Source organism: Ranitomeya imitator, chromosome 9, assembly GCF_032444005.1.
Source record: "Ranitomeya imitator isolate aRanImi1 chromosome 9, aRanImi1.pri, whole genome shotgun sequence".
In the NCBI taxonomy this organism is placed as follows: Eukaryota; Metazoa; Chordata; class Amphibia; order Anura; family Dendrobatidae; genus Ranitomeya; species Ranitomeya imitator.
In genome coordinates, this window is record NC_091290.1 from 153,995,545 (window position 1) to 154,011,084 (window position 15,540).

The window sequence follows — 15,540 nt, forward strand, 5'->3', positions numbered from 1 at the left end:
CATCTGCAGAGCATCCTGCCCATCACTTGCAGAGCATCCTGACCATCACCTGCAGAGCATCCTGCCCATCACCCGCAGAGCATCCTGCCCATCACCTGCAGAGCATCCTGCCCATAACCTGCAGAGCATCCTGACCATCACCTGCAGAGCATCCTGACCATCACCTGCAGAGCATCCTGAACATCACCTGCAGAGCATCCTGCCCATCACCCGCAGAGCATCCTGCCCCATCACCCGCAGAGCATCCTGACCATCACCCGCAGAGCATCCTGCCCATCACCTGCAGAGCATCCTGCCCATCACCTGCAGAGCATCCTGCCCATCACCTGCAGAGCATCCTGCCCATCACCTGCAGAGCATCCTGCTCCATCATCTGCAGAGCATCCTGCCCATCACCTGCAGAGCATCCTGCCCATCACCTGCAGAGCATCCTGCCCATCACCTGCAGAGCATCCTGCCCATCACCTGCAGAGCATCCTGCCCATCACCTGCAGAGCATCCTGCCCCATCACCTGCAGAGCATCCTGCCCCATCACCTGCAGAGCATTCTGCCCCATCATCTGCAGAGCATCCTGCCCATCACTTGCAGAGCATCCTGCCCATCACCTGCAGAACATCCTGACCATCACCTGCAGAGCATCCGGCCCATCACCTGCAGAGCATCCTGCTCCATCATCTGCAGAGCATCCTGCCCATCACTTGCAGAGCATCCTGCCCATCATCTGCAGAGCATCCTGCCCATCACTTGCAGAGCATCCTGACCATCACCTGCAGAGCATCCTGCCCATCACCCGCAGAGCATCCTGCCCATCACCTGCAGAGCATCCTGCCCATAACCTGCAGAGCATCCTGACCATCACCTGCAGAGCATCCTGACCATCACCTGCAGAGCATCCTGACCATCACCTGCAGAGCATCCTGCCCATCACCCGCAGAGCATCCTGCCCCATCACCCGCAGAGCATCCTGACCATCACCCGCAGAGCATCCTGCCCATCACCTGCAGAGCATCCTGCCCATCACCTGCAGAGCATCCTGACCATCACCTGCAGAGCATCCTGCCCATCACCTGCAGAGCATCCTGCTCCATCATCTGCAGAGCATCCTGCCCATCACTTGCAGAGCATCCTGCCCATCATCTGCAGAGCATCCTGCCCCATCACCTGCAGAGCATCCTGACCATCACCTGCAGAGCATCCTGCCCATCACCCGCAGAGCATCCTGCCCATCACCTGCAGAGCATCCTGCCCATAACCTGCAGAGCATCCTGACCATCACCTGCAGAGCATCCTGACCATCACCTGCAGAGCATCCTGACCATCACCTGCAGAGCATCCTGACCATCACCTGCAGAGCATCCTGACCATCACCCGCAGAGCATCCTGCCCATCACCCGCAGAGCATCCTGCCACATCACCCGCAGAGCATCCTGACCATCACCCGCAGAGCATCCTGCCCATCACCTGCAGAGCATCCTGCCCATCACCTGCAGAGCATCCTGCCCATCACCTGCAGAGCATCCTGACCATCACCTGCAGAGCATCCTGACCATCACCTGCAGAGCATCCTGACCATCACCTGCAGAGCATCCTGACCATCACTTGCAGAGCATCCTGCCCATCATCTGCAGAGCATCCTGCCCCATCACCTGCAGAGCATCCTGCCCATCACCTGCAGAGCATCCTGCCCATCACCTGCAGAGCATCCTGCCCATCACCTGCAGAACATCCTGACCATCACCTGCAGAGCATCCGGCCCATCACCTGCAGAGCATCCTGCTCCATCATCTGCAGAGCATCCTGCCCATCACTTGCAGAGCATCCTGCCCATCATCTGCAGAGCATCCTGCCCCATCACCTGCAGAGCATCCTGACCATCACCTGCAGAGCATCCTGCCCATCACCCGCAAAGCATCCTGCCCATCACCTGCAGAGCATCCTGCCCATCACCTGCAGAGCATCGTGCCCATCACCTGCAGAGCATCCGGCCCATCACCTGCAGAGCATCCTGCTCCATCATCTGCAGAGCATCCTGCCCATAACCTGCAGAGCATCCTGACCATCACCCGCAGAGCATCCTGCCCATCACCTGCAGAGCATCCTGCCCATCACCTGCAGAGCATCCTGCCCATCACCTGCAGAACATCCTGACCATCACCTGCAGAGCATCCGGCCCATCACCTGCAGAGCATCCTGCTCCATCATCTGCAGAGCATCCTGCCCATCACTTGCAGAGCATCCTGCCCATCATCTGCAGAGCATCCTGCCCCATCACCCGCAGAGCATCCTGACCATCACCCGCAGAGCATCCTGCCCATCACCCGCAGAGCATCCTGCCCATCACCTGCAGAGCATCCTGCCCATAACCTGCAGAGCATCCTGACCATCACCTGCAGAGCATCCTGACCATCACCTGCAGAGCATCCTGACCATCACCTGCAGAGCATCCTGACCATCACCTGCAGAGCATCCTGACCATCACCTGCAGAGCATCCTGACCATCACACGCAGAGCATCCTGACCATCACCTGCAGAGCATCCTGACCATCACCTGCAGAGCATCCTGACCACCACCTGCAGAACATCCTGCCCCATCACCTGCAGGGCAGAGCATTCTGCCCCATCACCTGCAGAGCATCGTGCCCATCACCTGCAGAGCATCCGGCCCATCACCTGCAGAGCATCCTGCTCCATCATCTGCAGAGCATCCTGCCCATCACTTGCAGAGCATCCTGCCCATCATCTGCAGAGCATCCGGCCCATCATCTGCAGAGCATCTTGACCATCACCCGCAGAGCATCTTGCCCATCACCCGCAGAGCATCCTGCTCATCACCCGCAGAGCATCCTGACCATCACCTGCAGAGCATCCTGACCATCACCTGCAGAGCATCCTGCCCATCACCTGCAGAGCATCCGGCCCATCTTCTGCAGAGCATCCTGCTCCATCATCTGCAGAGCATCCTGCCCATCACTTGCAGAGCATCCTGCCCATCATCTGCAGAGCATCCTGCCCCATCACCGGCAGAGCATCCTGACCATCACCTGCAGAGCATCCTGACCATCACCTACAGAGCATCCTGCCCATCACCCGCAGAGCATCCTGCCCCATCACCTGCAGAACATCCTGCCCCATCACCTGCAGAGCATCCTGCCCATCACCTGCAGAGCATCCTGACCATCACCCGCAGAGCATCCTGACCATCACCTGCAGAGCATCCTGCCCATCACCCGCAGAGCATCCTGCCCCATCACCTGCAGAACATCCTGCCCCATCACCTGCAGAGCATCCTGCCCATCACCTGCAGAGCATCCTGCCCATCACCCGCAGAGCATCTTGACCATCACCTGCAGAGCATCCTGACCATCACCTGCAGAGCATCCTGACCATCACCTGCAGAACATCCTGCCCCATCACCTGCAGGGCAGAGCATTCTGCCCCATCACCTGCAGAGCATCGTGCCCATCACCTGCAGAGCATCCTGCTCCATCATCTGCAGAGCATCCTGCCCATCACTTGCAGAGCATCCTGCCCATCATCTGCAGAGCATCCGGCCCATCACCTGCAGAGCATCCTGACCATCACCTGCAGAGCATCCTGCCCATCACCTGCAGAGCATCCTGCCCATCACCCGCAGAGCATCCTGCCCCATCACCTGCAGAGCATCCTGCCCATCACCTGCAGAGCATCCTGCCCCATCACCTGCAGAGCATCCTGCCCATAACCTGCAGAGCATCCTGCCCATCACCCGCAGAGCATCCTGCCCCATCACCGGCAGAGCATCCTGACCATCACCTGCAGAGCATCCTGCCCATCACCTGCAGAGCATCCTGACCATCACCTGCAGAGCATCCTGACCATCACCTGCAGAGCATCCTGCCCATCATCTGCAGAGCATCCTGCCCCATCACCTGCAGAGCATCCTGACCATCACCTGCAGAGCATTCTGCCCATAACCTGCAGAGCATCCTGACCATCACCTGCAGAGCATCCTGCCCATCACCTGCAGAGCATCCTGCCCATAACCTGCAGAGCATCCTGCCCCATCACCTGCAGAGCATCCTGACCATCACCTGCAGAGCATCCTGCCCATCATCTGCAGAGCATCCTGCCCCATCACCGGCAGAGCATCCTGACCATCACCTGCAGAGCATCCTGACCATCACCTGCAGAGCATCCTGCCCATCATCTGCAGAGCATCCTGCCCCATCACCTGCAGAGCATCCTGACCATCACCTGCAGAGCATCCTGAGCATCCTGCCCATCACCCGCAGAGCATCCTGCCCCATCACCTGCAGAGCATCCTGACCATCATCTGCAGAGCATCCTGCCCATCACCCGCAGAGCATCCTGACCATCACCTGCAGAGCATCCTGCCCCATCACCTGCAGAGCATCCTGACCATCACCCGCAGAGCATCCTGCCCATCACCTGCAGAGCATCCTGCCCATCATCTGCAGAACATCTTGACCATCACACATCACTATTGGTAACGGGTGTACGCCATCTCATCACACGCTCCTGCAGATGATCACTTCTTCCAGCCCGCACAGTGTCAGTCATCAGTCCCCTGCGCTGGTGATGGATACAGCTGTATACAGGGGCCACACACAGACTATAAGTTCTAACCTCCCACTAATAACCCAACTCTGCCGTCCGGACCCCGATCATAAAGATCCGATTCATAAACACCGGAAAATTACTGAGCCGTGTATCTAATCCTCTCCTGTGTGATACTGTCTGCTGAGCCGTGTATCTAATCCTCTCCTGTGTGATACTGTCTGCTGAGCTGTGTACCTAATCCTCTCCTGTGTGATACTGTCTGCTGAGCCGTGTATCTAATCCTCTCCTGTGTGATACTGTCTGCTGAGCTGTGTATCTAATCCTCTCCTGTGTGATACTGTCTGCTGAGCCGTGTATCTAATCCTATCCTGTGTGATACTGTCTGCTGAGCCGTGTATCTAATCCTCTCCTGTGTGATACTGTCTGCTGAGCCGTGTATCTAATCCTCTCCTGTGTGATACTGTCTGCTGAGCCGTGTATCTAATCCTCTCCTGTGTGATACTGTCTGCTGAGCCGTGTATCTAATCCTCTCCTGTGTGATACTGTCTGCTGAGCCGTGTATCTAATCCTATCCTGTGTGATACTGACTGCTGAGCCGTGTATCTAATCCTCTCCTGTGTGATACTGTCTGCTGAGCCGTGTATCTAATCCTCTCCTGTGTGATACTGACTGCTGAGCCGTGTATCTAATCCTCTCCTGTGTGATACTGTCTGCTGAGCCGTGTATCTAATCCTCTCCTGTGTGATACTGTCTGCTGAGCCGTGTATCTAATCCTCTCCTGTGTGATACTGTCTGCTGAGCCGTGTATCTAATCCTCTCCTGTGTGATACTGACTGCTGAGCCGTGTATCTAATCCTCTCCTGTGTGATACTGTCTGCTGAGCCGTGTATCTAATCCTATCCTGTGTGATACTGACTGCTGAGCCGTGTATCTAATCCTATCCTGTGTGATACTGTCTGCTGAGCTGTGTATCTAATCCTATCCTGTGTGATACTGTCTGCTGAGCCGTGTATCTAATCCTCTCCTGTGTGATACTGACTGCTGAGCCGTGTATCTAATCCTATCCTGTGTGATACTGTCTGCTGAGCTGTGTATCTAATCCTATCCTGTGTGATACTGTCTGCTGAGCCGTGTATCTAATCCTATCCTGTGTGATACTGTCTGCTGAGCCGTGTATCTAATCCTATCCTGTGTGATACTGTCTGCTGAGCCATGTATCTAATCCTATCCTGTGTGATACTGACTGCTGAGCCGTGTATCTAATCCTCTCCTGTGTGATACTGACTGCTGAGCCATGTATCTAATCCTCTCCTGTGTGATACTGACTGCTGAGCCGTGTATCTAATCCTATCCTGTGTGATACTGTCTGCTGAGCCATGTATCTAATCCTCTCCTGTGTGATACTGACTGCTGAGCCGTGTATCTAATCCTATCCTGTGTGATACTGTCTGCTGAGCTGTGTATCTAATCCTCTCCTGTGTGATACTGTCTGCTGAGCCGTGTATCTAATCCTCTCCTGTGTGATACTGTCTGCTGAGCCGTGTATCTAATCCTCTCCTGTGTGATACTGTCTGCTGAGCCGTGTATCTAATCCTATCCTGTGTGATACTGTCTGCTGAGCTGTGTATCTAATCCTATCCTGTGTGATACTGTCTGCTGAGCCGTGTATCTAATCCTATCCTGTGTGATACTGTCTGCTGAGCTGTGTATCTAATCCTATCCTGTGTGATACTGTCTGCTGAGCCGTGTATCTAATCCTATCCTGTGTGATACTGTCTACTGAGCCATGTATCTAATCCTATCCTGTGTGATACTGACTGCTGAGCCGTGTATCTAATCCTCTCCTGTGTGATACTGACTGCTGAGCCATGTATCTAATCCTATCCTGTGTGATACTGTCTGCTGAGCCGTGTATCTAATCCTATCCTGTGTGATACTGTCTGCTGAGCTGTGTATCTAATCCTATCCTGTGTGATACTGTCTGCTGAGCCGTGTATCTAATCCTATCCTGTGTGATACTGTCTACTGAGCCATGTATCTAATCCTATCCTGTGTGATACTGACTGCTGAGCCGTGTATCTAATCCTCTCCTGTGTGATACTGACTGCTGAGCCATGTATCTAATCCTATCCTGTGTGATACTGTCTGCTGAGCCGTGTATCTAATCCTATCCTGTGTGATACTGTCTGCTGAGCCATGTATCTAATCCTATCCTGTGTGATACTGACTGCTGAGCCGTGTATCTAATCCTCTCCTGTGTGATACTGACTGCTGAGCCATGTATCTAATCCTCTCCTGTGTGATACTGACTGCTGAGCCGTGTATCTAATCCTATCCTGTGTGATACTGTCTGCTGAGCCATGTATCTAATCCTATCCTGTGTGATACTGTCTGCTGAGCCGTGTATCTAATCCTCTCCTGTGTGATACTGTCTGCTGAGCTGTATCTAATCCTATCCTGTGTGATACTGTCTGCTGAGCTGTATCTAATCCTATCCTGTGTGATACTGTCTGCTGAGCCGTGTATCTAATCCTATCCTGTGTGATACTGACTGCTGAGCTGTGTATCTAATCCTCTCCTGTGTGATACTGACTGCTGAGCTGTGTATCTAATCCTATCCTGTGTGATACTGACTGCTGAGCCGTGTATCTAATCCTCTCCTGTGTGATACTGACTGCTGAGCCATGTATCTAATCCTCTCCTGTGTGATACTGTCTGCTGAGCCGTGTATCTAATCCTGTCCTGTGTGATACTGTCTGCTGAGCCGTGTATCTAATCCTATCCTGTGTGATACTGTCTGCTGAGCTGTATCTAATCCTCTCCTGTGTGATACTGTCTGCTGAGCCGTGTATCTAATCCTCTCCTGTGTGATACTGACTGCTGAGCCGTGTATCTAATCCTCTCCTGTGTGATACTGTCTGCTGAGCCGTGTATCTAATCCTGTCCTGTGTGATACTGTCTGCTGAGCTGTGTATCTAATCCTATCCTGTGTGATACTGACTGCTGAGCCGTGTATCTAATCCTCTCCTGTGTGATACTGACTGCTGAGCCGTGTATCTAATCCTCTCCTGTGTGATACTGTCTGCTGAGCCGTGTATCTAATCCTCTCCTGTGTGATACTGACTGCTGAGCCGTGTATCTAATCCTATCCTGTGTGATACTGTCTGCTGAGCTGTATCTAATCCTCTCCTGTGTGATACTGTCTGCTGAGCTGTGTATCTAATCCTATCCTGTGTGATACTGACTGCTGAGCCGTGTATCTAATCCTCTCCTGTGTGATACTGACTGCTGAGCCATGTATCTAATCCTCTCCTGTGTGATACTGTCTGCTGAGCCGTGTATCTAATCCTGTCCTGTGTGATACTGTCTGCTGAGCCGTGTATCTAATCCTATCCTGTGTGATACTGTCTGCTGAGCTGTATCTAATCCTCTCCTGTGTGATACTGTCTGCTGAGCTGTGTATCTAATCCTATCCTGTGTGATACTGTCTGCTGAGCTGTATCTAATCCTCTCCTGTGTGATACTGACTGCTGAGCTGTGTATCTAATCCTATCCTGTGTGATACTGTCTGCTGAGCTGTATCTAATCCTCTCCTGTGTGATACTGTCTGCTGAGCTGTGTATCTAATCCTATCCTGTGTGATACTGACTGCTGAGCCGTGTATCTAATCCTCTCCTGTGTGATACTGACTGCTGAGCCATGTATCTAATCCTCTCCTGTGTGATACTGTCTGCTGAGCCGTGTATCTAATCCTGTCCTGTGTGATACTGTCTGCTGAGCCGTGTATCTAATCCTATCCTGTGTGATACTGTCTGCTGAGCTGTATCTAATCCTATCCTGTGTGATACTGACTGCTGAGCTGTGTATCTAATCCTATCCTGTGTGATACTGTCTGCTGAGCCGTGTATCTAATCCTATCCTGTGTGATACTGTCTGCTGAGCCGTGTATCTAATCCTATCCTGTGTGATACTGTCTGCTGAGCTGTATCTAATCCTCTCCTGTGTGATACTGTCTGCTGAGCCGTGTATCTAATCCTCTCCTGTGTGATACTGACTGCTGAGCTGTATCTAATCCTATCCTGTGTGATACTGACTGCTGAGCTGTGTATCTAATCCTATCCTGTGTGATACTGTCTGCTGAGCCGTGTATCTAATCCTCTCCTGTGTGATACTGACTGCTGAGCCGTGTATCTAATCCTATCCTGTGTGATACTGACTGCTGAGCCGTGTATCTAATCCTCTCCTGTGTGATACTGACTGCTGAGCCGTGTATCTAATCCTCTCCTGTGTGATACTGTCTGCTGAGCCGTGTATCTAATCCTCTCCTGTGTGATACTGACTGCTGAGCCGTGTATCTAATCCTATCCTGTGTGATACTGTCTGCTGAGCTGTATCTAATCCTCTCCTGTGTGATACTGTCTGCTGAGCTGTGTATCTAATCCTATCATGTGTGATACTGACTGCTGAGCCGTGTATCTAATCCTCTCCTGTGTGATACTGACTGCTGAGCCATGTATCTAATCCTCTCCTGAATGATACTGTCTGCTGAGCCGTGTATCTAATCCTGTCCTGTGTGATACTGACTGCTGAGCCGTGTATCTAATCCTATCCTGTGTGATACTGTCTGCTGAGCTGTGTATCTAATCCTATCCTGTGTGATACTGTCTGCTGAGCCGTGTATCTAATCCTATCCTGTGTGATACTGTCTGCTGAGCCGTGTATCTAATCCTATCCTGTGTGATACTGTCTGCTGAGCCGTGTATCTAATCCTATCCTGTGTGATACTGTCTGCTGAGCCGTGTATCTAATCCTATCCTGTGTGATACTGTCTGCTGAGCTGTATCTAATCCTCTCCTGTGTGATACTGTCTGCTGAGCCGTGTATCTAATCCTCTCCTGTGTGATACTGACTGCTGAGCCGTGTATCTAATCCTCTCCTGTGTGATACTGTCTGCTGAGCCGTGTATCTAATCCTGTCCTGTGTGATACTGTCTGCTGAGCTGTGTATCTAATCCTGTCCTGTGTGATACTGTCTGCTGAGCTGTGTATCTAATCCTATCCTGTGTGATACTGACTGCTGAGCCGTGTATCTAATCCTATCCTGTGTGATACTGACTGCTGAGCCGTGTATCTAATCCTCTCCTGTGTGATACTGACTGCTGAGCCGTGTATCTAATCCTCTCCTGTGTGATACTGTCTGCTGAGCCGTGTATCTAATCCTCTCCTGTGTGATACTGACTGCTGAGCCGTGTATCTAATCCTATCCTGTGTGATACTGTCTGCTGAGCCGTGTATCTAATCCTATCCTGTGTGGTACTGACTGCTGAGCTGTGTATCTAATCCTCTCCTGTGTGATACTGACTGCTGAGCTGTGTATCTAATCCTCTCCTGTGTGATACTGTCTGCTGAGCAGTGTATCTAATCCTCTCCTGTGTGATACTGACTGCTGAGCCGTGTATCTAATCCTATCCTGTGTGATACTGACTGCTGAGCTGTGTATCTAATCCTCTCCTGTGTGATACTGACTGCTGAGCTGTGTATCTAATCCTCTCCTGTGTGATACTGACTGCTGAGCCGTGTATCTAATCCTCTCCTGTGTGATACTGTCTGCTGAGCCGTGTATCTAATCCTATCCTGTGTGATACTGTCTGCTGAGCCGTGTATCTAATCCTATCCTGTGTGATACTGTCTGCTGAGCAGTGTATCTAATCCTATCCTGTGTGATACTGTCTGCTGAGCCGTGTATCTAATCCTGTCCTGTGTGATACTGTCTGCTGAGCCGTGTATCTAATCCTCTACTGTGTGATATTGTCTGCTGAGCTGTGTATCTAATCCTCTCCTGTGTGATCCTGACTGCTGAGCCGTGTATCTAATCCTCTTCTGTGTGATACTGTCTGCTGAGCTGTGTATCTAATCCTCTCCTGTGTGATACTGACTGCTGAGCTGTGTATCTAATCCTCTCCTGTGTGATACTGTCTGCTGAGCTGTGTATCTAATCCTATCCTGTGATACTGACTGCTGAGCCGTGTATCTAATCCTCTCCTGTGTGATACTGACTGCTGAGCCGTGTATCTAATCCTATCCTGTGTGATACTGACTGCTGAGCCGTGTATCTAATCCTGTCCTGTGTGATACTGACTGCTGAGCCGTCTATCTAATCCTGTCCCGTGTGGTGCTGAGCTGTGTATCTCAGCCTGCCCCGTGTATCTCAGTCTTCCCCGTGCATCTCAGCCTGCCCCGTGCATCTCAGCCTGCCCCGTGCATCTCAGCCTGTCCCGTGCATCTCAGCCTGCCCCGTGTATCTCAGTCTGCCCTGTGCATCTCAGCCTGCCCCGTGCATCTCAGCCTGCCCCGTGCATCTCAGCCTGTCCCGTGTATCTCAGCCTGTCCCGTGTATCTCAGCCTGCCCCGTGTATCTCAGCCTGTCCCGTGTATCTCAGCCTGCCCCGTGTATCTCAGCCTGTCCCGTGTATCTCAGCCTGTCCCGTGTATCTCAGCCTGCCCTGTGTATCTCAGCCTGTCCCGTGTATCTCAGCCTGCCCCGTGTATCTCAGCCTGCTTCGTGTATCTCAGCCTGCCCCGTGTATCTCAGCCTGTTTCGTGTATCTCAGCCTGCCCCGTGTATCTCAGCCTGCCCCGTGTATCTCAGCCTGCCCCGTGTATCTCAGCCTGTCCCGTGTATCTCAGCCTTTCCCGTGTATCTCAGCCTGTCCCGTGTATGTCAGCCTGCCCCGTGTATCTCAGCCTGCCCCGTGTATGTCAGCCTGCCCCGTGTATCTCAGCCTGCCCCGTGTATCTCAGCCTGTCCCGTGTATCTCAGCCTGTCCCGTGTATCTCAGCCTGCCCTGTGTATCTCAGCCTGTCCCGTGTATCTCAGCCTGCCCCGTGTATCTCAGCCTGCTTCGTGTATCTCAGCCTGCCCCGTGTATCTCAGCCTGTTTCGTGTATCTCAGCCTGCCCCGTGTATCTCAGCCTGCCCCGTGTATCTCAGCCTGCCCCGTGTATCTCAGCCTGTCCCGTGTATCTCAGCCTTTCCCGTGTATCTCAGCCTGTCCCGTGTATGTCAGCCTGCCCCGTGTATCTCAGCCTGCCCCGTGTATGTCAGCCTGCCCCGTGTATCTCAGCCTGCCCCGTGTATCTCAGCCTGTCCCGTGTATCTCAGCCTGCCCCGTGTATCTCAGCCTGCCCCGTGTATGTCAGCCTGTCCCGTGTATCTCAGCCTGCCCCGTGTATCTCAGCCTGTCCCGTGCATCTCAGCCTGCCCCGTGCATCTCAGCCTGCCCCGTGCATCTCAGCCTGTCCCATGCATCTCAGCCTGCCCCGTGTATCTCAGCCTGCTTCGTGTATCTCAGCCTGCCCCGTGTATCTCAGCCTGTCCCGTGTATCTCAGCCTGCCCCGTGTATCTCAGCCTGTCCCGTGTATCTCAGCCTGCCCCGTGTGTCTCAGCCTGCCCCGTGTGTCTCAGCCTGCCCCGTGTATCTCAGCCTGTCCCGTGTATCTCAGCCTGCCCCGTGTGTCTCAGCCTGCCCCGTGTGTCTCAGCCTGCCCCGTGTATCTCAGCCTGTCCCGTGTATCTCAGCCTGCTTCGTGTATCTCAGCCTGCCTCGTGTATCTCAGCCTGCCCCGTGTATCTCAGCCTGCCCCGTGTATCTCAGCCTGCCTCGTGTATCTCAGCCTGCCCCGTGTATCTCAGCCTGACTCGTGTATCTCAGCCTGCCCCGTGTATCTCAGCCTGCCCCGTGTATCTCAGCCTGCCTCGTGTATCTCAGCCTGCCCCGTGTATCTCAGCCTGCCCCGTGTATCTCAGCCTGCCTCGTGTATCTCAGCCTGCCCCGTGTATCTCAGCCTGTCCCGTGTATCTCAGCCTGCCTCGTGAATCTCAGCCTGCCCCGTGTATCTCAGCCTGCCCCGTGTATCTCAGCCTGCCCCGTGTATCTCAGCCTGTCCCGTGTATCTCAGCCTGCTTCGTGTATCTCAGCCTGCCTCGTGTATCTCAGCCTGCCCCGTGTATCTCAGCCTGCCCCGTGTATCTCAGCCTGCCTCGTGTATCTCAGCCTGCCCCGTGTATCTCAGCCTGACTCGTGTATCTCAGCCTGCCCCGTGTATCTCAGCCTGCCCCGTGTATCTCAGCCTGCCTCGTGAATCTCAGCCTGCCCCGTGTATCTCAGCCTGCCTCGTGTATCTCAGCCTGCCCCGTGTATCTCAGCCTGCCTCGTGTATCTCAGCCTGCCCCGTGTATCTCAGCCTGCCCCGTGTATCTCAGCCTGCCTCGTGTATCTCAGCCTGCCCCGTGTATCTCAGCCTGACTCGTGTATCTCAGCCTGCCCCGTGTATCTCAGCCTGCCCCGTGTATCTCAGCCTGCCTCGTGAATCTCAGCCTGCCCCGTGTATCTCAGCCTGCCTCGTGTATCTCAGCCTGCCCCGTGTATCTCAGCCTGCCTCGTGTATCTCAGCCTGCCCCGTGTATCTCAGCCTGCCCCGTGTATCTCAGCCTGCCCCGTGTATCTCAGCCTGCCTCGTGTATCTCAGCCTGCCCCGTGTATCTCAGCCTGACTCCTGTATCTCAGCCTGCCCCGTGTATCTCAGCCTGCCCCGTGTATCTCAGCCTGCCTCGTGAATCTCAGCCTGCCCCGTGTATCTCAGCCTGCCCCGTGTATCTCAGCCTGCCCCGTGTATCTCAGCCTGCCTCGTGTATCTCAGCCTGCCCCGTGTATCTCAGCCTGCCCCGTGTATCTCAGCCTGCCTCGTGTATCTCAGCCTGCCCCGTGTATCTCAGCCTGACTCGTGTATCTCAGCCTGCCCCGTGTATCTCAGCCTGCCCCGTGTATCTCAGCCTGCCCCGTGAATCTCAGCCTGCCCCGTGTATCTCAGCCTGCCTCGTGTATCTCAGCCTGCCCCGTGTATCTCAGCCTGCCCCGTGTATCTCAGCCTGCCCCGTGTATCTCAGCCTGTCCCGTGTATCTCAGCCTGCCCCGTGTATCTCAGCCTGCCTCGTGTATCTCAGCCTGCCCCTTGTATCTCAGCCTGCCCCGTGTATCTCAGCCTGCCCCGTGTATCTCAGCCTGTCCCGTGTATCTCAGCCTGCCCCGTGTATCTCAGCCTGCCCCGTGTATCTCAGCCTGTCCCGTGTATCTCAGCCTGCTTCGTGTATCTCAGCCTGCTTCGTGTATCTCAGCCTGCCCCGTGTATCTCAGCCTGCCCCGTGTATCTCAGCCTGTCCCGTGTATCTCAGCCTGCCCCGTGTATCTCAGCCTGCTTCGTGTATCTCAGCCTGCCCCGTGTATCTCAGCCTGCCCCGTGTATCTCAGCCTGCCCCGTGTATCTCAGCCTGCTTCGTGTATCTCAGCCTGCCCCGTGTATCTCAGCCTGCCCCGTGTATCTCAGCCTGTCCCGTGTATCTCAGCCTGTCCCGTGTATCTCAGCCTGCCTCGTGTATCTCAGCCTGCCCCGTGTATCTCAGCCTGCCTCGTGTATCTCAGCCTGCCCCGTGTATCTCAGCCTGCCCCGTGTATCTCAGCCTGCCTCGTGTATCTCAGCCTGCCCCGTGTATCTCAGCCTGACTCGTGTATCTCAGCCTGCCCCGTGTATCTCAGCCTGCCCCGTGTATCTCAGCCTGCCTCGTGAATCTCAGCCTGCCCCGTGTATCTCAGCCTGCCTCGTGTATCTCAGCCTGCCCCGTGTATCTCAGCCTGCCTCGTGTATCTCAGCCTGCCCCGTGTATCTCAGCCTGCCCCGTGTATCTCAGCCTGCCCCGTGTATCTCAGCCTGCCTCGTGTATCTCAGCCTGCCCCGTGTATCTCAGCCTGACTCCTGTATCTCAGCCTGCCCCGTGTATCTCAGCCTGCCCCGTGTATCTCAGCCTGCCTCGTGAATCTCAGCCTGCCCCGTGTATCTCAGCCTGCCCCGTGTATCTCAGCCTGCCCCGTGTATCTCAGCCTGCCTCGTGTATCTCAGCCTGCCCCGTGTATCTCAGCCTGCCCCGTGTATCTCAGCCTGCCTCGTGTATCTCAGCCTGCCCCGTGTATCTCAGCCTGACTCGTGTATCTCAGCCTGCCCCGTGTATCTCAGCCTGCCCCGTGTATCTCAGCCTGCCCCGTGAATCTCAGCCTGCCCCGTGTATCTCAGCCTGCCTCGTGTATCTCAGCCTGCCCCGTGTATCTCAGCCTGCCCCGTGTATCTCAGCCTGCCCCGTGTATCTCAGCCTGTCCCGTGTATCTCAGCCTGCCCCGTGTATCTCAGCCTGCCTCGTGTATCTCAGCCTGCCCCTTGTATCTCAGCCTGCCCCGTGTATCTCAGCCTGCCCCGTGTATCTCAGCCTGTCCCGTGTATCTCAGCCTGCCCCGTGTATCTCAGCCTGCCCCGTGTATCTCAGCCTGTCCCGTGTATCTCAGCCTGTCCCGTGTATCTCAGCCTGCCCCGTGTATCTCAGCCTGTCCCGTGTATCTCAGCCTGCCCCGTGTATCTCAGCCTGCCCCGTGTATCTCAGCCTGCCCCGTGTATCTCAGCCTGTCCCGTGTATCTCAGCCTGTCCCGTGTATCTCAGCCTGTCCCGTGTATCTCAGCCTGTCCCGTGTATCTCAGCCTGTCCCGTGTATCTCAGCCTGCCCTGTGTATCTCAGTCTGTCCCGTGTATCTCAGCCTGCCCCGTGTATCTCAGCCTGCTTCGTGTATCTCAGCCTGCTTCGTGTATCTCAGCCTGCCCCGTGTATCTCAGCCTGCCCCGTGTATCTCAGCCTGTCCCGTGTATCTCAGCCTGCCCCGTGTATCTCAGCCTGCCTCGTGTATCTCAGCCTGCCCCGTGTATCTCAGCCTGCCCCGTGTATCTCAGCCTGCTTCGTGTATCTCAGCCTGCCCCGTGTATCTCAGCCTGCCCCGTGTATCTCAGCCTGTCCCGTGTATCTCAGCCTGTCCCGTGTATCTCAGCCTGTCCCGTGTATCTCAGCCTGCCCCGTGTATCTCAGCCTGCCCCGTGTATCTCA